Below are 21,959 nucleotides of genomic sequence, written 5' to 3' on the forward strand. Positions count from 1 at the left end.
ATTAGAATGGAGGGGAGGGGGGCTGATTGAAAAGGACAGTTTGAAATTTGAATGCAGCGGGGGTCTGAAAACAAGAGGCAGATGTCAAAGAATGCTGGGCTCCTTAGACAAAGCTCCTGGTTGTCCCTCTCTAGCTGTTAGAGGGCCACAGGAGAATAGAAGAAGAGTTGGGTCATTCTATAAAACGAGGTCTGGGAGAATGGAGGGGGGGACCAAGAATAAAGAACCTGAGTGGGGGAGGGGGAGGGGGGCGTCTGGTTACAATGAAAGATTGACAGCTTGCAAGTCTTGCTTGACCCTTGAATTAGCCCCTGAGCTTTCAACAAACCTCAAGAAAGAGTTGGGATGTTAATTGTCACGGAACATCACAGGATGCAATGGAAGGGAAATATGGGGCCGGAGATTCACTGAAATGTAAATCAGGACCAACAGACCACCACATGTTGAATGGAGGGAACACATTTGGTTTCTATTGGGTTTTCCCAACAGCATCCTCATACATGAATTCATACATACTATAAGACTCCTCTTATCTCTGTTTCTCTTTCCGACTTTGAGGGAAAAACTGAAATACCTGGGGACACGGGGCTCCGTCATAGAACACTCAGCCTCAGCTGTGGAGGAAATATATTCCCCAAAGAGATTGTGTTCCTGCTTTGACACTGCTGAAGATGTACAATTTGCAAACATAAATCAGAAAATTTGCACTCCAGAGGGGAGAGATTGGGCTGGTGATCGGATGAGTCTGGAGCCCCACCGAGTCAGATGTGGGGCAGGGAGGAACCAGAGGCTGACCCCTCTGCTGAGGGAATGATTGAGAGCAGTACAGGGCCAGAGGAGCTGAATGACACCCGACAAAACACTGTGTGACTGCTGGTGCCCCAAACGCAGGCCCCGACAGGAGCTCAGCCAGAGAAATACCAGGTCAAACACACATGCTGCGCAACAAGACTGCTTGGCAAGTGGTGTGTTTGTGTGTGTGTGTGTGTGTGTGTGTGTGTGTGTGTGTGTGTGTGTGTGTGTGTGTGTGTGTGTGTGTGGGGATGGGAGAGGGGCAAAACAAAGCAAAACATGAGGGTTTTTCTTAGGGCTGTCCTCGACCAAAGACATTGTAAGTCGACTTACAATTCTGTCAACAAATTCATTAGTTGATTTAATCGACAGATCTGTAAGAATCCCACAAAAGCACCACTTTAAATCTCGGGTTTACCAAGGATGTGAAAACATCAAGTCATTCACCATGAAAAAAAACAACTCATCGACTAAAAAAAATCTTCGTCGACTGAGACCAAAACAACCGATTTAGAGCGTGGTTTATGTTTGCCGAAGTGAAGACGTGTGAGGTGCGTTTGCCAGAAAATGACATCATCACGGCCTGCGTGTCAAGCGCAAGTGGTGAAGGCGCTTGTTGGTGCACCTTTGAATCTTTGTAACTAGGTGGCCGCTGCATGCATGCTCAGAGCTTTTCAAACATGAGTGTCACCGATAGTTCACTGATAAAAGCACTGTTAACATGTCTGAGGATTTTACAAAGACGGCCAATTAGTTTATAGATGCTTTAAAAATCTAAATTTGAGCAAATAATTTGCCAGGCAAAGCAAACTGTTTACAAGTTATTCAACCTTTGTTACATAATTGATTAATTCATTGCAGTTCCTCCTCGGCATTGTGGGGGTTGGTTCATGGTGTTTTTCCGGTAATATCAGTCTTCTTCACAGTACATTTTGTTTGAACGGCCTCTGGCATTTTGGAGAATATTGCCAGTGAGAATACTTTAACTCTGTTAATGCTGTTGTAATACTTTGTATAAGAACACCTTAAGCAAATAACAATATCTCAAATAGTTCAAACATATTATGGCCAGAGACGTCTGATTAGAAAGGACATCCCTTGTAGTTAAGACTGTATTTCAGAAACACAGTTACTTATCATTTTCAGGTATTACCTAACTCATTTTATCATCTGAGAGAACATAAAAACAATTGTTTGTGAATATGTGGCTCATAATGTTTGGATTAAATTAATTATAACCTAGCTCTTTTGCAAGCCACGCTTCCCCAGAACATACAGTAGCATGCGAGAGAGCCGGAGCGTGTGACATAAGCGTGGCGCTTGTCATGCTCATTGCTCTTAGTGTTTGCACCACAGATCATTTTTATGAGCCACTCAATTAATCGATTAGAGTACCCCCCACTGGTCATGACATATGGCTACTAAATACAGCAATCACAGGCCAAATGCTGGACCACTCCAACTCATCAATATATTTATGGAGACCAAAATGAAAGCATTGTCAAAAACTAAACCGTGAGATGGAAAATAAGAATCTATTTCAGGTGCAGTTTTAAATGTAACAACCCCATGTCTATCAGTGAGTACTCCCCAATTTTAAATTGCCAATATACAATGTGTGTTTATTGTGAGTTTCACAGGATATTTTTCTCTCTCCATGGGTGCTACACTGCCCTCTGCCTGAATAGATTCTAAATCCATAGCCTCATAATCACTTTAGCAATGCAACAAAAATCCTATTAGCGCTGAAAGATACCTACACCTGTCTGTCCACATGGATTATAGCCAGATGATTTGCCACGGTAACAAAGTTTTAATACAGGTTCCATACATTTTTAGTTGTAATTTTGATGTTTTACTGGGAAGTGAAGTGGATTATCTCAAATGAAATTTCAAAATGTCATTTCCACTTGCTGATAGCACAAAACTATTCCTTTCAGGTCTGTTGAGATAAGAATGATTCAGCCAGGGCCGTTAAACGGTGTCTTTGCCAAATGTTCCTCCGCTTAGGAATTAATAGGTTGACATTAATACAGCTAGATAAATAGGAAGGTCAGGAATGGGAGCCCTGCCATTATATAGGCATCTCATGGTGATAGTACCTGCCAATCAAGTCCAATAAGTCCTTGACACAGAACGATTCACCTTGGAATACACAGAGCGCATGCAATGTGTAGCGTATACTCTCCGGTCCAGAAACCCAATCCAATTATTACGTGCACGTAAATACTTTGCAGGGTTTTTAGTCAGAGACACAAGAAAAGAAACATTTGTCGTGTGATCCAGTTTGCCATGACTAAATTAGTCAAAATAAATCAGGGCTTACACAAACTGAGCTCGGCAGTTGGCCCAGACTCTCCCAAACTCATCTTCTCAATTTCAGAATTGAGTGCGACCATTCAGCGCTCATGCAAAAATAATACAATGTGGCCGAGTAAAGTCAAGCAGCTGGACAAAAAAAAAAACTGCATATTCACAGCAAAAAAAACTAACGAGTGTCAAGTAAAAAGTGTCTGAGTCATTCATGTTGCTTGAAACTGACCTACGGTGAACAAATAAACAGTTGAGGTCAGAGATTTGCTCGTTGAGGTCACATTCCCTAAAAAAACTCTGTTATTGAGTTCGGCAGCTTGTGTCAAGTATTTATTTTTAGTGTTGCCTCTCATGTAAAAAAAAAACATGTTTGTTTGCAGATGTGCGGGGCCTGGTTTTAGTCTATGATAATAATAATGTGCTGTATTTACTCGGCTACGCACCAGTAAGCAGCTTTGGTGACCCCCCCCCCCCTCCCTCCCTCCCTTCAAAATGAGCAGCTGAATGGTTAAAAACCCTGCTTCATCTTTCTATTAAGGACCTCACCATCAATAATGCACTGTGATCGTGAGGCGTTATTAAGCAGGAGGATTCATTTTTAAGGTCGTGGGCAGCAACAAAAAACATGAAGACGGTAACGGAGAAGATGACTTGTGAGAGACAATGAGAGCGGAGCCGGAAGGAAAAGAAGCATCCATGTATTTACTCGTTTTAGCAACGAGAAACAAAAGATAAACTAAGCAAATATCTCTGGAACCAAAAAACTGTGGAAATATATTTAAAGTTCACCCTGAGAAGAACGATTTACCATGAAGTGAATCATTGACTTACATTGAATGTACAATCCTGATATTGATTTTGCACGATTCACATCTCAATGTCTAAAAGCTCCAAAATCCCTCTCTTCTTTGTTTGCTTTGCTACATCTCCTCCTTTGTGACTGGATATATTTAACAATGGCTTAATACTAGCTTTTACCTGGATTCACCTCATCACTGCACTTGAGCACCCGGAATACATTTTTCTCTCAGTACACAATTGTTCAAGAAAGCATCGAGAAAGATGTTCCGTCTTTGAACATTTCTAAAAGGAAGAATGCACAAGCTTGAAAAGCAGTATTTAGATTTTTGAAGGGTGTTAATTCTTTACAGGCATTGTGCACAATGTGGCCGACCGTGGCTCAGTGTCTAATTGAGGCTTTTAACCTTTCTGTGGCCCAGAGGAAGGACAAACACAGCCAAAATAAGGGGCACCACATAATCTCAGTTCTCACTAAAATAGAAAACAGCACAAGGACCTTCCAGCAGAAGCAATACTACACAAATGATTTCAGCTGTGGGTCTACTGTCGCCTACTTCATCTTAGCACATTTCTATCCCAGCGCTGCCGTTTCTATATTTTAATCTAAAAGATGGAGTGAATGCTTTTGTCAGACAAGGGAAGTGGCATATGTCAACCTAAACAAGGTATAGAAATGTGTCTCGTGAGGAAGCTCAGACAAAAGAAGTGGGTGTAGTCTTTTCCTGAATGCAATCACTTGTCGGCACTAAATCTTCAATCAGTATACTGCCCTGACAGGTAATGGTGCTTGTTCAACTTGATGATGGTGCATTGGTGTTTTTTTTTTTTTTTTTTTCAAAGACAGAGAAAATGTCTAAAAAGGTATTTAGCGCTTGCTCTGAAATGATTGCTTCACATGCTTGGCTGCACAATAACGTGAAACGTACTCTGAATGGAAAATGTTTTTTTTTTTTTGGGTTTTTTTAAAAGGTTCTAATACCGCATTAAACCCGGCAACATGACAAACTAGAGTAATTTAAGTTGCTTTGAATTTCCAGGCTGCATCATTAGATTTCCTCATGCTGTTTCAGTGTCACTACTCCTTGCCCTCTCCCCACTTTTAGCTGTGAAAGAGAGAGGACAGTTTGGGGGCTGAGCTTTCTCCGCTGAGTTCATTAGCATAACATCAGCACTGTGTCCGGGATTGTGATGCAAACAAGCCCAGATTGGCTCATTCCAACCCACCCCTTAAATAACTACGGTGCTATCTCTCTCCTGCCTGCTCACTGTACAATGGAGCTGCCTCTTTGGGACAGAAGAGAGAGGGAGTAGACTGTTAAATACATTTCAACTTCAATGTGCATGTGAGAGATGTCATCAAGAGAACACTTGGCTTACATTCAATAGATTAGAGCGAAAGCTGCTGTACTTTGCCTTTGCCCAAATATAAACATATGGCATACCACAGGAGAGGGATGAATAAAACAATAGTTTAACATTGTAATGCTTTGTTATAGGCAAAGATATCTCTTTTTAAGAATATGCCTAACTTCCAACTGACCCTGATTCAGGCTTGACATGATTTTAAAAATTATGTAAATGGGTCTGTGGCTTATGCTATCGTCCCCTGCCACCCACAGTAGGACGGCAGATACAGCAATCACTGCTTCTGCACCTTGTGTATGTTTAATATGTGTTTGCTCTCTTGTGATAACAAAGGAGGGGGGGGATGACAAACAGGGCTTTCTTTCTTGTTCTTTTTTCTCTCTCTGGATAGCTGGACCAAAGTCAGGGAATCTAAAGACACAAGGAGAGGGAGAGAGAGAGAGCCAGCAGACAGATACACGAGACTGTGAAGCAGACTGCGATAAAACATTCACTAGGAAATTATCTCCCTGTCATAAGGCCCTCCTGTTTTGAATACCAAAGGGATTCAAATTCGCAAACAAACTCTGAAAGGTTGACCAATTTCGTGCTCTGCCAAACGATAACGAATTGCAGTACGGGTCGCACCTTTGAACCGCCACGCCGGAGGTAGTATGAAGCAGAGATTTTAATCTCTGTATCTCTGCATAGGTAATCCACTGAAGTGTAATTGCTACAGCTCTAAGTTACACAAAATAATGACAGGAGAATAAGACTCACTGTGAATATGAAGTGAGGGTGATAACATAGTCCCACGTTGGGAGAGAAGGCAGTACCGCACCTCGACAAGGGCTCTTGCTGGGGAGGAAAAACTCTCCTCTGTACAACAACATGCGTCTCTGTGAGGTGGTTTGCACCATTCAGAGCCGTGTAAATGAAACAACATGTCTCATTTGACAGAAATAGTTAGTGGATTATGTCATAGAATACCTCTCTATTTCTTTACCTTGCCTTGACCTCTTTCTGTTAACATGATCAGCAGTTATTGTCTTTGTGTATAAGCTGTGGTGATCTGATGAGTGCAAAACATCATGAAAGAGACACATGAGGAGATGCACTTCGTAATATCCAAAGAGTTTTTTACATTTTACATAATTAATATTGTCTTGATAAATGACAGTGCAATCTGATGCCTTAAAAGACACTTCCTTGAATTCACACATACAGTCAGAGTACATCTATTATTACAAAATAACCAAAAACAAAGCTAACTTCTCATTAAAAGCTCATCAACACTTCGCATCTTATGCGTTTTACAATACTCTGAAACACAAATGCATACATTTAATGATTTACTAAACGTAGCCTATAGCGGCATAAAGAACAACATCCTGCTTTGCATTCCTCAAAGTCTATTAAAATGTGACTTAAAGAAGAAGAAAGCGCGTGAACAACAGAAACAGGTTAAAAGCAGTTATCCACTGTAACATCAAAGGAGATGTTCTTGTCTAGCTAATAAATATGCAGCCTTGTCCTGTGAACATTTTCCATCTCTGTCATCCTTCTATGTATTATACACCAAAATATCTTCATCGTCAATTAGCACTTTTGTTTGGGGCTATCGCTGCATGCTCCAGTTGTAGAATCGTGTTATGGAAGCTTCATTACACATTTCTGTCTTGGCACAAAACGTTTAACTTCTGTTAAAGTTTAAATATCAAGTATGCAGCTGAGAGAGTCTTGTGGCGGCGACTTCACAATGTTGTCCCCGAGTGATGTCTGCGCAGCCCTCCCTTGGCTACACTGCTTCCATTATGCACAGGAGCATCCGAGCCTTTTCAGGTGAGAGAATAAAAGATCCCTCTTTTTGGCCCTCGCAGTAAAGTGAGTAGGCGTTGCAGTGTCTGTAACATTCAGCATCTCTAGCGGATTGTTAGATTCACCTTCAGTTTTTGGTAGCTACGATTCAACACCACCATTTACAGAGCAAAAGTTTGTGGGGTTCGTCATCGGAAAATCTTTGAGTGACATGCTAAATATATTAGCACCTTCAACGCTATGCTACATAGCGGTTATACGGCAAAACGTGGCAAACTTCACCATCCTTTAGGCAGGTCCCGGCCTCTACCCCCGGGCCTGCTGGACCTATTTCTGATGGTAATGGCTTCAGGAGCCGCATCCTGTCAGCCCACTCCAGACTCACTAGTAATCAGCTCGGGCTGATGAATGACGGAAATGCCACTGGCTTCACTCTTTGCGACGACAGAAATGCACCCATTTCTGCCCACCCCCATTTGACTGTCCTCTTTACACTGCTTTCCTCCTATTTCCATCAACTACTACAAAAAAGCACTCATCGCATTGGTTCAGCTGCTGATGCTGAAGCTAAAAATGAAACGTGTGTTGCCGGGCACAGATGCAGCACTTGAGAATTTGTGCAGCTTGCTCAGAGCTTTCTGTCTGGTCATCATTTAACCTGGCTTTGATTGTACCACTGGGATAAAAACATGTATGACTTAATGTTCCTATTTGTTGTTTCTTATGAGAGCATAGACAGGTATATTGTAGATTAAGATTAAAAATGTTACATTTGCTAGCAGATTTTCGGCATTTGATTTATTAGACAATGTCGGCCAATCAGTGCTGTATATCTCCAAATAAGGAAGGTTCTTGTAGTTGCAGGCAGCTACATAAAACAAACTGTAAAACATGAAACCTGATTTTTTATTTATATTATAAATTGTCTACTGCTTGATAGATGGGTCCCGGTGTAGTGGTGCCGATTTCACACCCAACGTTGTTTTTTAAAAATTGTTAAACAAACACTGATGAGATTTCTTATTTATTTTTTAAAAAGAAGAAAAAATAGTGTCTCAAAATGTGGGGATTTTGACTCTTTCGAATAAACAGAAGTTTTCCTTTAAGGACTGGAAAAGAAATCTACTTCTCCAGCTAATTAAACCATTTAAAAATTGACATGTTTAGCTGAAAAATGCATCATCACAAAGCTGAAAACAAGGTTGGTTTTCTTCGACGAAAAGTTGTGGAGATACGTCTTCTTCATCAGCGACGCAAACATAATTTTTAATATACTTTACATTCTTACCATTGCGTTTGTTAAATCAAAATGAACAGCAATTGAAGAATACAAATAATACCATCATGATATTAGCCCTGATATGCCGGAATCTATAATGAAGCTTATACTCAACTGGATTGTCATTTTGTGGCTAATTCCATTTTTTCTTGCTTCTCCACATCAATGTGTCACGCGTCCAGCGACAACATACCAGGTGTGAAGTAGAAGCTGCAGTTCTCACACTCGTCTGAATAACCAAATCCAGTTTGCTAGGGATTGAGTAGCTGAATTAGACAAACAGGTCGGTCTAATGGATAAAGCAGTCAGAGTATGTGTGATTTATGGCAGACTTCACACCAGCAGAGCCGCCTCACACCTCATTTAGAAGGAGGCATGATTCATTATTAGGGCAGCCTGTATATGTATTTTTCCTGTGTAAATGCCAAAAAGATCCAATCATACAGAAACACTGAGGTGTCAATATTAAGCATTCCAATTTTCATTATAAATAAATGAATAATTTGACGTCTCCATCTACACACACATTCAGGAGCTCAACTTATCTGCAGTATTTAAGATGTTCATTACCTAACCCCCCGGCAGTAGAGGAGGAGTTGGATCCAACAGGCAGCAGTGAATGCCAGGCCTGGCACAGCTGTACAAGCAAAGCTGTAAAGAGACGTCACCGGCCACTGTCGCTCAATCTTCCCCTATGTTAATCCCACACTATCTGCATTCACGTCAGCCCCACTCCTCGTGTTCCTGCATTGCTAGTCACACTCCTAAGTTCAATTTGGCAGGAAAGTGGACATGTTGCATCACTTCTGCTGGCTGAAAATCCCCTCGGCATTGTTCCCCTCCAATAATCTTTTTCTGAGACAGCGTGATGATCCAATAGTAATTTTTTTCCGCAAGATATTTCTTGCCTCTTGTTTTCTCTTTCAGGTATTCACTGAACCAAATAAAGTGTGTGCAAAAATTGAGGTTTATTAATTCGTATACTAGATCGCGGCTAGCTCTGTGACTTCTAACAGCAGCGTAGCAAATGTGGGCGCATATGAGTTTTAAAAGCCTTTAATGCCCCCGAATCTCTTCTTAGCTGATCAGATCATCTTCTGAATGGCCTCAATACACAAGCAGGGCGCTGTGTGTACAGAAGAGTCAGCTTCATTTATCTCTATTCATCATTTACAATATTAGGCAGAGACAACCTTCTGTCATGTCAAACCACGGACTGTTACTGTAGCTGGACAAAGGCGCTGAAGAATGAGCACTCAAGTGGTGGTCAGGTTTTTACTCAGCCAGCGCGCTTAAACCCCGCTATGTTTCACAGACAGGAATTTTAAACCCAGGCTCCAACTGAACCAAACCCTGGCCCTCAGGGCAGAAATATTATTTTAACATCTCTTTTCGGGACTGACATTTTGTCCCCCTGTTTTCAAATGCTTTCCCAAGAAGCTTTTCTCCAGTTGACCCAAGCGGAGACCATTGCCTCTGGCTTGTCACGGAGAGGAGAGTGATGCGGTTCTATGGGCAACAGAGAGGGAAGGCTCTGTACTGAGACAGCAGCAGGTGCAGCCGTGACAGTTGCCGTGTTGTTGCTAGCCCCACACTGTAGTCAAGATGAGGTTCACAGATGTAGCCACTCAGTGCAGTGGTTTATTGGCTGCCTGAAACAATGCATCTCTGTCAAGAACAACTCCTCCTAAGGCCATTTCAGTTTAAGAGTGCTCTGTATGAAACAAGGCGTAGAAAAACCTCATTCTGACACACAAGGTCAGTTCTGCTCCACAGCAACACAATCAAAGTTCCCCTTGCTCTGCCAAAAAACAAAACAAATTCAAACCTGGTGCAATCACGCTGAATTGCACCAGGTTGGGGGTTTGAGCCATATTTTCATGTAAAGGGATTTGTCTATCTAAACTAAATAAAAATAAAAAATAATCAGAATTACAATAATATTAATAGCTGTGTGTAAATTCTGCACAAAAGTATTATTTTAAATGATCCAATAATTCAAGTAATTTATATTTAGCACACATTTTTGGACTAATTATTGCTACAAGCATTGTCACTGTTCTAATGAATTATTACCAAGCCTCTCTCGCGCGCATGTTTTTTTTTAAGTCAGCCAAGTACCACCCAAGGAAGCACTTCACCCCCAGGTGCATCTTGCAAGACATGCATTCCAATCATGCGACACTTTCAATATATCGCGGCTACAAAACATTAATGGCATCCATTTTTATTTATTTTTCTTAGTGTGGAGAGAAAGCAAACCTGGTTCCTTTCTTCAATTCAGACCCTCGAAGTAGTCCGCAACGTCCAATCCAAGGTAGTGTTTTGTTGAATCTCAGACTAGTGGAGATCTGAGATAATATGACTATTGTTTTCCTGTAAAGCACCCAGTCTCTGCTTGTTCAATTACTGGAAGGAGCCTCAACGAGGGCGGTTAAATCATTTGCAGAGACATTATCTACGCAGAGAGAGAAAGACAGAGAAAGAGAGAGAGGGAGAGAGGGAGGGAGGGAGGAAGGGAGGGAGGGAGAGAGGAGAGCAGACATAGGGGCCAAACTTTAGTCTATAGAGGAAACAGAAACATTTTTTTGTGGACCACACATGGAGGGTACTTCGAGGATAAAAGCAGCAGGATTCATGATTCACTGCAGGAAATTAATAGACTAATACAGTTCTCTCTGTTTCGCTGCCAAAAAACACATAATAATATAAAATTGTTTTCATTACAGGTGATGATGGATATCTATGCAGATTACGAGATGTACACAGGATTTATGAGCGAGCGACCTCAAAGTTCATTCTTCCTCACATATGTCGCCTGCAAACAAAACCAACTCACAAGCGCTCATCTGTCAGCGTGAGCAATCATTAAGAGATAATTTGATTGTTTTTTCAACCTCGGCTGTGTTTGATGTCTCTGGCATGGTAGCAATTGAACAGACAATTATTTTGTTGATTAGCTTAGTTTTTAGCAAGTTACCATGCCTGTGATATTCCTCTGAAACTCCCAGACCAGACGCTCAACTCCATCTGACTTGGCAACTACATTACAAGAACAAAGCTTCCACACTCCCCAACTAAATACTGTACAATAAAATGTCCTTTATCAAAGCCTCAGCCTTCCGAACCAACCCGATAACCAAATAAGCATATAGAATGAAAACAGCTGCGATGCATACTCTTAAAAAGTGAGCACCAACATAATGTGTAATACGCATCTGGCAGGATTTCAACTGCAATGTAGCCAGCACACAGTGCTTTGGAGTGCATTTACTTGCATGTCTCATATTTTATTTCTTTCAGTTTGACTTGAGTCTTTGGTGTGTTTGATCATTCAAAATCAACGCTGCTTTGAAAACTGCATTCCAACGTAAAGAATTCATTATATGCGAGCGTCTACCGGAGCTTTCTGAATTAAAGCGCTCTCAGTGAAGAACTAGCAAATCACAACCCGTTCTAATCCCACCCATTGAAAGACATACTATTGGTGTTTTTTATAGTTTCATTGGTTGTTGCTACGTACACTTTTAGCATTCGGTATTCTGGGAGAGTATCGTAGTCCACTTAACTGCTAAATAGTACGCAACTCAACTCAATAATTTGAAAGACAAACTACTAAATATTGAGTACAGCTTCAATAAAAATAAATAAATAAAAACTGAAATGCCATTTGGACAAAAGCAAAATTATATTCTAATGTTGAACACGGCTTCCTACTTTTGCACTTCGCTGGAGCAATGTCAGCCTAATTACACTGAAGCACACCCACAGCCCGACATAAAACAGTTTTTGAAAAAGGGAAAAAAGGCACGAGGAATAAAACTTATCTCACTTGCATTGAGTCACAATTGTAAAGGACAGCAGCAGCCTATATAGAGGAAATATATTGCTATGGTGTGTTTACCCACACATTCCTAAATAACAGCCCTGTCTTGTTGAAAAAAAAGGGGCTTTTAAGTGTGGAAGTGCTTTGCTCTCCTATAATCCAGCCGAGACATTACTCCTTCCCCTGGCAGACGTCCGCAGATCCCCCCTCTCACCCAGCCAGGCCTTGCTCTCGGCTGCTATGGCAGAGCCGCAATAACTGCTGTTTGCTTAGAGCCTTGCCTCCCAGGTTCTCCTCTGTCACACAGAAATTGAATATTTTCCCAAATAGTGTTGCAGCTGTGCACAGATAAGGGCAAGTCCTGTTCACATAGCACAAAGAATAAGACAGGGTCATCGTGTGTGTGTGTGTGTGTGTGTGTGTGTGTGTGTGTGTGTGTGTGTGTGTGTGTGTGTGTGTGTGTAGTCTTAATTGTCTTAATTATAAAAAAGAATAAATGTAAAAAAAAACTAAATGAGAGCTAAAAAAAAACTAGCATGTTGTGTATAAAATATAATTTTATAAAACATTTTTTAATAATTACAAATGTTTGCAATTTCTTTATTATCTTACAACTATCCAAGTGATAAAAAGTAATTATAACTTAAGTGACAGCACTAATTTAAATTTTTTAAATAATAATGTGTAAAAATTAAAATCCCACTATGAGGTAATCAAGGAGTTGTTTTTTTTGCACAACGCTTTATTGACAGACATATTGGGAGTGACCTAAATACACACTGCTAATAGCACACAGCATATCTTATCTGAAACCCAGGTAGTGTTTTCAACATGATGTAAAATACACAAGCAACGATCAGAAACCAGGCCAATATGTTGCACCCAATCAGTTTATGACCGGAGGACCGTTTTTACAACCCTGTTTTGCACTTTGCACTTCCTTTTCTTCCAAACACCTCTAAGAGACGCACAAAATGGGTGACGCACAAAAACAGAGATGCCAGATAGGCTCAGGGAGGCTGCCACTTAATCAGTGCACAGAGAGCTACGTGAGAGCCATCGGCTAATATCCATGTTGTTTCTTGTCACCAGAGTATGAATCGACCCTTACGTTCCGCCGCCTATGTCCTTCCAGTGTAATGTTCTGCTCTGAAATTATTTAGGCAAGCAGAAAGTTTCACCTGCCATTTCAGGGGCACCGAATCCCCTGCCGCACCAGAGGCCTTTGGCAAGTGGAAACAAATGTTTTTTACAAAATGGCAGGGAGGGGAACACGCTGCCGCACAGCGTTTTACTGATTGCCAATCGTAAAATAAAATCATGTCATGAAAGGGGAGGTTTTTTGGCCCACCGAAGGCCTGCACGTTACATCAAATTTGCCATAGCTTTCTTTTACAGCCTTGTTTCTTCCCTCTAATGGGAAGCAGTTATCTGCACAGTATGACTCCATGTAGGTGGTTTAGCAACAGCAAAGATTGCATCTGAAAACACAAACCCACAATTTACACGCCAAATAAGCAATGGGATGTAAATCCAAATGATTTAACTCCCTGCAATCCTCTACTTCTGACGCATTCACAACCTCAATCATTTGCTGGATTTTGCTACGGAGTAGCTTAGGTGGTGTTCACCATGAATAAAGGCACGACATCCCTAGTGCAACGCTAGCACAGACAATCCATTCAGCCACAGTGCAACCTTTACATCAGTCATATGGAGTTGCCAACTGCTGCTCAGACAAAGACAACGAGCAGATATCCCCGCTTGTGAGAGCGTGCGACACAAAAACAAAGTGAGCAAATGTTGCCACTGGTCAGTATGTGGGCACTCTTATTGAATTAAATCAAAAACAAATTACCTTAATAAAGCCAGGGTGGAAGTGCCTGGCTTGTTGTAATAATTAAAAAAATCTGTAGAGGCTATGAAAGCTGCATTATGTTTGTTTAGTGCACCAATCAGATACCCATAGTTCTGGGGGTGCAAAAAATACGGCAGCAGTAAATGAAGCAACAGTCGGTAATGTCACAAATTTTGATGCGTTCAACCCCACTCACCCAATCACACTTACTGAGCCTTTAGTCCCGTGCGCTGTGAGAGTGTCACATAAAGAGAATAGAGTGATATCTGGCACTTTGTCTGCCTCAAACCCGCGTAGAAGTGTGCTGTGCTGTATTGATCTGGGAGTAGAGATGAACGCCGAAGCAAAGAGGGGCAATCTGGTGCTCTGGCAGATCAAGAGCAGCTGCAGTTCTTTGAAACCGGACGCACTTCCACTGAAACAAGGCTACAGACCGAGAAAGGTACTTTCTCTCACGCTGGACGGTGAAATGCTCATAATGGCGTGCTCGAGCACACGGTATCAAACACAGAGACACCCGAGAAGACAATTTCCATTTTGAATCCGCGTTCACAAGTAGTTTGTATTATTTACAATGAGCACCTGTTTTCATAGGCGCTGACAAACTAAAAAAAAAAATGCTACTGTATTAATTAAGAATGAATGCTTTCCAACACATGTTTAAGATATTTTTTATATGTTATTTGTTTCCTCTATAACTAAATGCCCCCTCCCCCCTGCCAACATTACACTATTTACTCGTTGTGAGTTGCTGTACAATTATCCTGTTGTGTGGAAGCTTTGACATATTCTCTCACACCAACGCACAAACAACTACAAGGGAGATTACGGTATACACAACATGTCATACGGACCTTCTTACAAGAAAGGGGGGAGAAACACAAGACTTTCAGTTTTACCAGCTCACACACTCATTCTCAAGCCTTTCAGGCTCAGCCAAAACCAGTGGCAGAAAAATACGTCTCCTTCCATTGTGTAAGGGCTCTGACCACTTTGATATGCTAATATCTTCCCTCAGAACAGCTGGAATTTGCACTTGCATTAATTCAAACATTTTATTATGCACAAACATGAGAAAACAGAGTTCCCCAATAAAGAGGCTTGGATAAGAAGTCTTGCTCTTGGAGCCTGGTTCAAGCGTGTGTATTGGCTTAATTTTTACACATTCCTGAAAACTCAAATAGGCTCCCTTTGTATTTAGCTGAATGTCACTTTGTTATGTATGGTGGGGGAGATAAAGCCACTTCACACACCGTTCTTTTGATATCTATCTTCTCAAGAAAATAGTCTTAGAACAGGTTGTGCCTATTCAATCAGGGTTGTATTTAAATGCATATCTGATTAAAAAAAACTCAACAAATGTCACATTTTGCAGAAATTGCATAATCCCCCCGTTGAACAGCTATTATGAATGTGTTCCACCGAGAGGTTTCAGACCAATGAGACACATTCAGGGACTCTAATCGAGGCAGTAATTCGTGGCTCCCTTAAAATCAGAAAGACAACCAAAAACAACCAAAACAAAAACAAAAAAAGCGGAGGACACGTGAAGGCTGTGGCTAAATGTATCAGTCCGCTGATCGATCACTGAAGATTTCTGCTGTGCCCCGAGCTGCCATGTATCATCGGCTGGCCGCGGTGTGTTTCTCGGGCCAGGACAGGCACACACACCGCACCGCATGTGCGCTCCTGCTTGCCTGCTCTTTAACACATGGTTGACAAGACGCGTTCGGAATCGGTAGGCCTAAATAATACATGTGCAGTAAAAGGATCTAATTTTACAGCCACTCTGCGCCGACTGGGGTTGAGTTAAGTCGAAGCACCCACATATTCCCCCTATTTTTTTGCATTTTTTTTCCGTATGTTTGTCTCCCTTTGATTGATTTCCATGACATTCCCTACGCTTGTGGCACCATCGCATCACAAGCTGTCTTTAGCCAAAACTAATTATTACATTTGGTAGGCGAGCCTTGCCTGATTTCCCCTCTTTCTTTTATTTCCTTTGGACAAATAGCCTAACCCCAATTATAATGGATTAGCCTGTGAATGCTCAAGAATCACACCGACATCGCTTCTCAGGTCACAGCTCCCAGCATAAATCCCCTATTCAAACCAACAAGACCATCAGTGGATTTAAAAAAATAAAAGCCTCGGTGACTAGCACCAACAACAAACTACTCTTCAACTCTGGAGGCATACATTCCAATTAAATGGTGCTCTACATGTTCTGGTTCACATAAAGGCGCTGCCCCCCCCCTTCCCACACACACACACACACACACACACACACACACACACACACACACACACACACACACACTTTTTGAATAGTTTCCATTCAGCCAAACTCGGCAGCCGATAATCAATCCACATCTGGTTTTGTTTTGATGAATCATTTTTCAATTAACCACGGTACCTCTCGGGCCATTTAAACTACTACAAGAAGAGGTGTCCTGCTTTAAAGCCTCATTCGTTGTTCAAACCTAATTATGTTCCTCCTATGAACCCGACATTTTCTACTTTTAAAAAGTAGCCAAATACAGCGTGAGACTTGAGTTATATGTCTTGGTAGTATTTAAAACCTGTCCCGAAAGCAAAGGCAAGGCTCCGAAGTGACCGAGCAATGAAAGAAAAGTTCGCACACTTCCACACCAACTTGTCATAATACAACCTAGGCTGCTGCTTAGGGTCTGATTTATAAAAGTGGTGATGGATGAGCCCATAAGGTGCAAAAGGAAAGAAAAAAAAACTACTCTTACCTTTCTTCAAAAGCAGTGGAGCCAAACAGGCTGAAATGAAGTCAGTTGGGGATGTGAATTTAAAAAAGAAAAAGTCAGATTGTGGACAGACAGTCTGATGGGAACTCCTCTGCAGCGTAGAGAGCGAGTCTGCAGGTCTGAAGCATGCTCCCCTTATCTGGGACGGAGGCTGGCTATCGGGCGGCAGGTCCCCCTCTCAGCCCGTACATTCCCCTGCAGCAGACACACGCTTCCATGGCAAGCAAGGTGTTGCTCTGCGCTCAGTCCTGACTCATCAGCACCTCGTGGACCTCTGAGCGGCTCATCTATTCTCGGCTCTCCTGTGCGCCGTTCGCTCCCGAAGCAGCAGCAACAACAAACAAGAAGAGGAGAAGCGGAGAGCTCGGGGACCCAGAAAAAAAAAATACCCAGAAAGACTGAGAGTGACTGAGAGGGACAGAGAGAGTGTGGGGCTTTCAGTGTCTGTGTTGAAGGGGAGAAAGACCGATCTCCGCTACTTTAACCGCCGACGCTGCTCTCTTGGCTCCTCTGAATGAGACTGTGAAGACTGGGCAAGTTTCGGCGGTTCGCCTCTGGAAAAGATCCCGCTCACAGTGTTGAGACACTTGGTGGAAGCAGCGCGGAGCGGGCTTCCAGTAAACAGCGCCAGTGCAGTGGAGAGCAGGCTGCCGTCTGCGGGAGCTGTCTGAGCGGGGGGACTGCACTAAAACCTGGCATGGAGTCCACATCCGCGCGGACTCGGAGTCTGGTTCTGTGCAGGAGACTAATCACATCAACTTATTATCATGCCCTACAGGAATCAGCTCACTTTTTTTTTCTTTTTTCTTTACTGAAGAAAAGATTCAGCTACGTCATACAGAAATGAAGGAGGTTGTCAATAAATCCCCTTCCTCATTTTTGTCCCTTTTTTTCTGCTTAGAGATGCAACACTGCCTTCCTTTTGGGCATGAGAGGCCCACGCTGTCACAGTAGGCAGTCCAGCCTATTCAACCAATGACAGAGGACTTATTCTACTGTAATACTACCGAGCATCAAAAGGAACATAGAAGTACAGACAGACCCCCCTCATTCCAACTGGCCCCACAGGATAACACACTGGCCCGGCAACAGTGGTCGAGCCGCTGATGGTGCTGCTGGTGTGTGTAGCCAAGCAGTTTTTCATATCAAGAGTCTCTCCTCAATTGTGGGTGTTTTTTTTTTTCCCCCTGCACTTTTCTTCTACATGATTCATGACACCATTCAGCAGTCAAGGGGATTTTTGTCGGGCTGTTGTTTCTTTGACCCTTTGACTCATTACTGTAAGCTGCAAGTTATGTTGGTGGTCCACAATTCATATTCACTGTAATGCCGGCAATTACAGTTTGATCTGCACACAATGTCTACGGGACATTCCCAGTTGTAATATATGATTTAGTTTTTTTATTAAAACCCTCAGAAAAAGTGAAAAATATTTTTTTTTCCAAGTGACAAAATCTAAATTTTCAAGGCCACTGCTGTTTTTCATAATTTCATCAGGGCCTCTATCTTTAAATCGGAAAATGTCAAACTAAGCAAAACAAGCAGGTTTCTCTCTGTTTTTGGTGAAGACTTGGAACATGTTGTGATCTGGTTGAGGAATTCTGTCCAGAAACATTATCAGGCAGGACGTGGGTACACACCTGGCTTCAATAAAAACTGTCCTTCACCCACTATGTGGAAATGTGAAGTTGAGTCATGCTTGCCAGGTGAAGGTGAACGCAGCAGAGGGGCAGACTTATGTTTTCATAAGCATAATTTTACATAATAATACAGACATTTTTTTTCTTTTGCAAGGGACGAAAAAGAGAAAACAGATGTAATAAAAGGTCACCCAGTGGCAGGCATCCATATCTGGAGAAAATGTTTATTTATAAGCCAAGACTAAAAACACATGTGGTGTCTCTATGGCTGCAGTGTTGAACAGCTTAAACTGCCATTTTGCATGAATTCATTTGAATCTGCTTCCTCAGATTGTCAACAGAGGGCATTAGACTTGTATTGCTATTCTTTTGAATGAACATAAATCATTGAACTGTAAAATTCACAGGCGGATTAAATAAAAACAGGTGAAGACAGAGACATCCGTTTGAATCACACAGTAATTACAATTATTTAGCTAATTGTAGGCCACCTTGTGTGTGTGTGACCCCAGCCTGTGCAGTCATTTCTTTGACGAGTCACAGCGGTTGCACATAAATTGTTTATGTGAAAGTGTTTATGATAAACTGTGATATAATCATTTCTTGCAAATGCGGCACAATATTGCATGTAATCACTCACCAAATGGTGCATGATAAAAGCTGGCTCTTGTGCGCAGCTCCAAAAAAAATCTGAAGGTGAAAAACAAGGACAGAAATGATGGCAGCATTTTAAGTAAATACATACTCAACACAAAACTGAAAATGTAAGTGTATGTGTGGAGGGTATAAAGATGTAAGCACAGTGTTTTTCTGTGTCCATTTCAGTTGAAAATGATGGCAGATGCTTTGGAGAGACCTCAGTCATCCATGGTGAGAGCAAACATGTCCCCCCATTTCCCATGTGGCTCCGAGCCTGCCTCTTAACCTTCAATTGTTCACCTAACAATGCTTATTGGTTCCTTCCCAAAATATTTGCACATGATTGACATTTCAGGCACACATGACCAGTCACAGGACTGCTTCTGACCCCCAATCAGTCATCCTATCGCTTGATGGACGGACAGAGATTTGGCCAGGTTGTATGCTTCAGAGCGCAATTAACAAAGCCACATCTAATCTCGATCACTCAATTATTTGTTCATTAAGTGCTTTTGACCTTTATTTTAAAGTTTTAATCAATTTTACTGAGCTTGACCTAGACATACACCAACAGAGTTTGTTTGTGTCGTGTACTTGTGCTACCAAAATAATCAAAATGTGTTGAAATGCTGTAATTGAGACATCACTTAAGCTTACAGTTTACTAAATGGTACTGTGCAAAGCTCAGAGAATCCGCTTTAGGACACCGAATGGCGGTTGCATTTCTTATTTTCTTCTTGTCACATCTCTCCAAGCCACGAGAGCAAAAGTTCAAAGTGAAGCTTCAAGTATGTGAACTGCGAACTAGTGATCTTTCTTTCCCCGCTTCGTTTGCATGAAATCCAGCAGCTTGATCTGTTCCTCCAAACCAAGTGAAACTCCACCACAACACAACTACGCCGACTCTCTCCATATTCTCTCATCAATTTAGTCAAGCTGGCTGTAGTGGTCTCCTTGGATATCAAACTTTCAGAGTAGACTCCTAATCAAAGAAGGCCTCTCTACACAGTGCAAACTTGGTTAATATTTATGTAGCCACGGGCAACAATGCAGCGGTGAGTTTTGACCCCACTTCTGCAGCACCTCGAGGAGTGGCCCTGTTTCTGCACTGGTTGAACTGGGCCAAGAGCTCATTTAGGGAAGCAACAGGGCTTGCATAGACTTGTTAAAAATCTGAGGCATCATTGTGTTTAATAGTGACATGAATACATTTGCTGTTGTATTTCATATTTTCTGTTAAAGTATATATTAAGATAGCTACGTAATCTATTATCATCTATCCTCAATATTTATACAAGTATGTGAAACTAGACAGACTGCAGGTTGACACAGACATTATTTTGCTTTCACTTTGCTGCTGGGGTTAATTAAAAATTAATGGATTACCATATGTTAATGAAAACCTGTTTTTATATGTTTCTAAGTTGCTTGCTGACTACAAGGTTATTTTTGTGAGTGTTTTTTCAAGGCTCATATTTTGAGTTGAATACAATATCAATAGGGTATTTACACCAGCAAGCACCTGACCCAAAATCAATAGTGGTTAAAAGAGTAAGATTGTATTGGTCCCTCTCCCTTCTTGCTCAGTAAACAGACTTAAGAAAGACAGCCCAGGCAATCAACTTCAGTCTAAACGTAAATCAACATGTGTACGCTGTGAGCTGACACACCAAGTAAAATATTATCAAATCAAGTCCCAATGAGTGATCTCATCATTCTGCTCAAATTTCAGTTATTTAATCACTCCGTCTGTCGAAAAATGCTGCTATAGCCGGTTCCCCCCTTAAAGCGCCCAGGACTTATAATTGACCCAGCAGACAGGAAGCAATTAAAAAGAAGTCAAACACATGAGGGGCTTCGAGATCAAATTTGAAAAAAGCAAGGTCCAGTGTGGGCATGTTGGGCTCTGGCTTGCACAACTGTCAAATAAGTTGAGTGTTAAAAGACCACACTACATAAACAAATCCTTTTGAGAAAATGTAAACATTAAAAGATCTTCTAAACTGTGTTCTATAATCAAAGTTTTTCAGAAATACACTTTCTGGTACCAAATCTTTCTGAGATTTGATGTATGAGACGCATGCCGGTTTAAACAACCATAGGGGAGCGACGGATATAGGTGAAGAATCTCTATTCAAATGTTTTGTATGGAAACCTAGCCAAGTGGAAACAGATGTGCCTCACTTTTGACCTATAAAAAAATGATATATGGTCACAAGTAATACAGTTCAGCAGAGGCCAACGGTTCCAATTTGCTTCACTTTGCCGTGTTGTGCTCTGTGTTGTGTAAATGTGGACATATTTTTCAAACAAAAAGATGTGGCATTTTCACTGTAAACCAAGTGAGTGCTCAGTATACTTCAAATGACTGGGTTGAAAGAAAAATCCATTTATTCACGAGTGCAACACGTTTAAAATCAAGGTTTTCTGTCAAGCACAATGTTATCACAATTATAATTCATCAAGTTGATATATTATAATTTGAAAACAGAGTTGTACGGCAACAGAGAACATCTGTGATAATTTTTCACTTCTACATTTTTCAGGGAAGTCTAAAAATAATAAGCCAACATTTTTTTTGCATCGTGAATTTTTCAATTGTCTCCCCCAGATTTAAAGTTAATATATTTCCCCATAATATTCCCACAGTGCTGTGGAAAGTGTAGGACTCTAGATGTGTTATGCCAGTTGCAATAATGCATTAAAAATAAAAAAAACTATGTCTGGTTCTTAAGTTTAGCAAAAATAATAGCATGATTAACTATCACATTATTTCTATAGAGCCCTACGTTAACTCAATAGAGCCCTACTAATGACTTTCTGACAGAACAAAACAACAACTATACAGCGATCAAATCAAAAATAACCTTCA

The 21,959-nt window shown here is 41.3% G+C and overlaps 1 protein-coding gene across 21 annotated transcripts in view; it reads right to left on the minus strand.

Moving 5' to 3' along the window:
* The window catches only part of adgrl2a (adhesion G protein-coupled receptor L2a), a 93,273-nt gene extending 75,519 nt beyond the window's left edge, over nucleotides 1–17,754 (minus strand). For 8 of the 21 annotated variants that reach the window (XM_068707460.1, XM_068707451.1, XM_068707456.1 and 5 more), the window contains exon 1: nucleotides 16,791–17,753. The gene's annotated coding sequence lies outside the window, so the exon portion shown is untranslated. Of the gene's footprint in view, nucleotides 1–10,609; nucleotides 10,806–16,790 lie in introns of all 21 variants that reach the window. The other 13 variants (XM_068707449.1, XM_068707444.1, XM_068707443.1 and 10 more) reach the window with 4 other exon arrangements.
* Between the last annotated feature and the right edge of the window lie 4,205 nt (nucleotides 17,755–21,959).

This window comes from Cebidichthys violaceus, unplaced genomic scaffold (genome assembly GCF_023349555.1).
Source record: "Cebidichthys violaceus isolate CVI_PGR_0920_01 unplaced genomic scaffold, fCebVio1.0.p SCAF_13, whole genome shotgun sequence".
In the NCBI taxonomy this organism is placed as follows: domain Eukaryota; kingdom Metazoa; phylum Chordata; class Actinopteri; order Perciformes; family Stichaeidae; genus Cebidichthys; species Cebidichthys violaceus.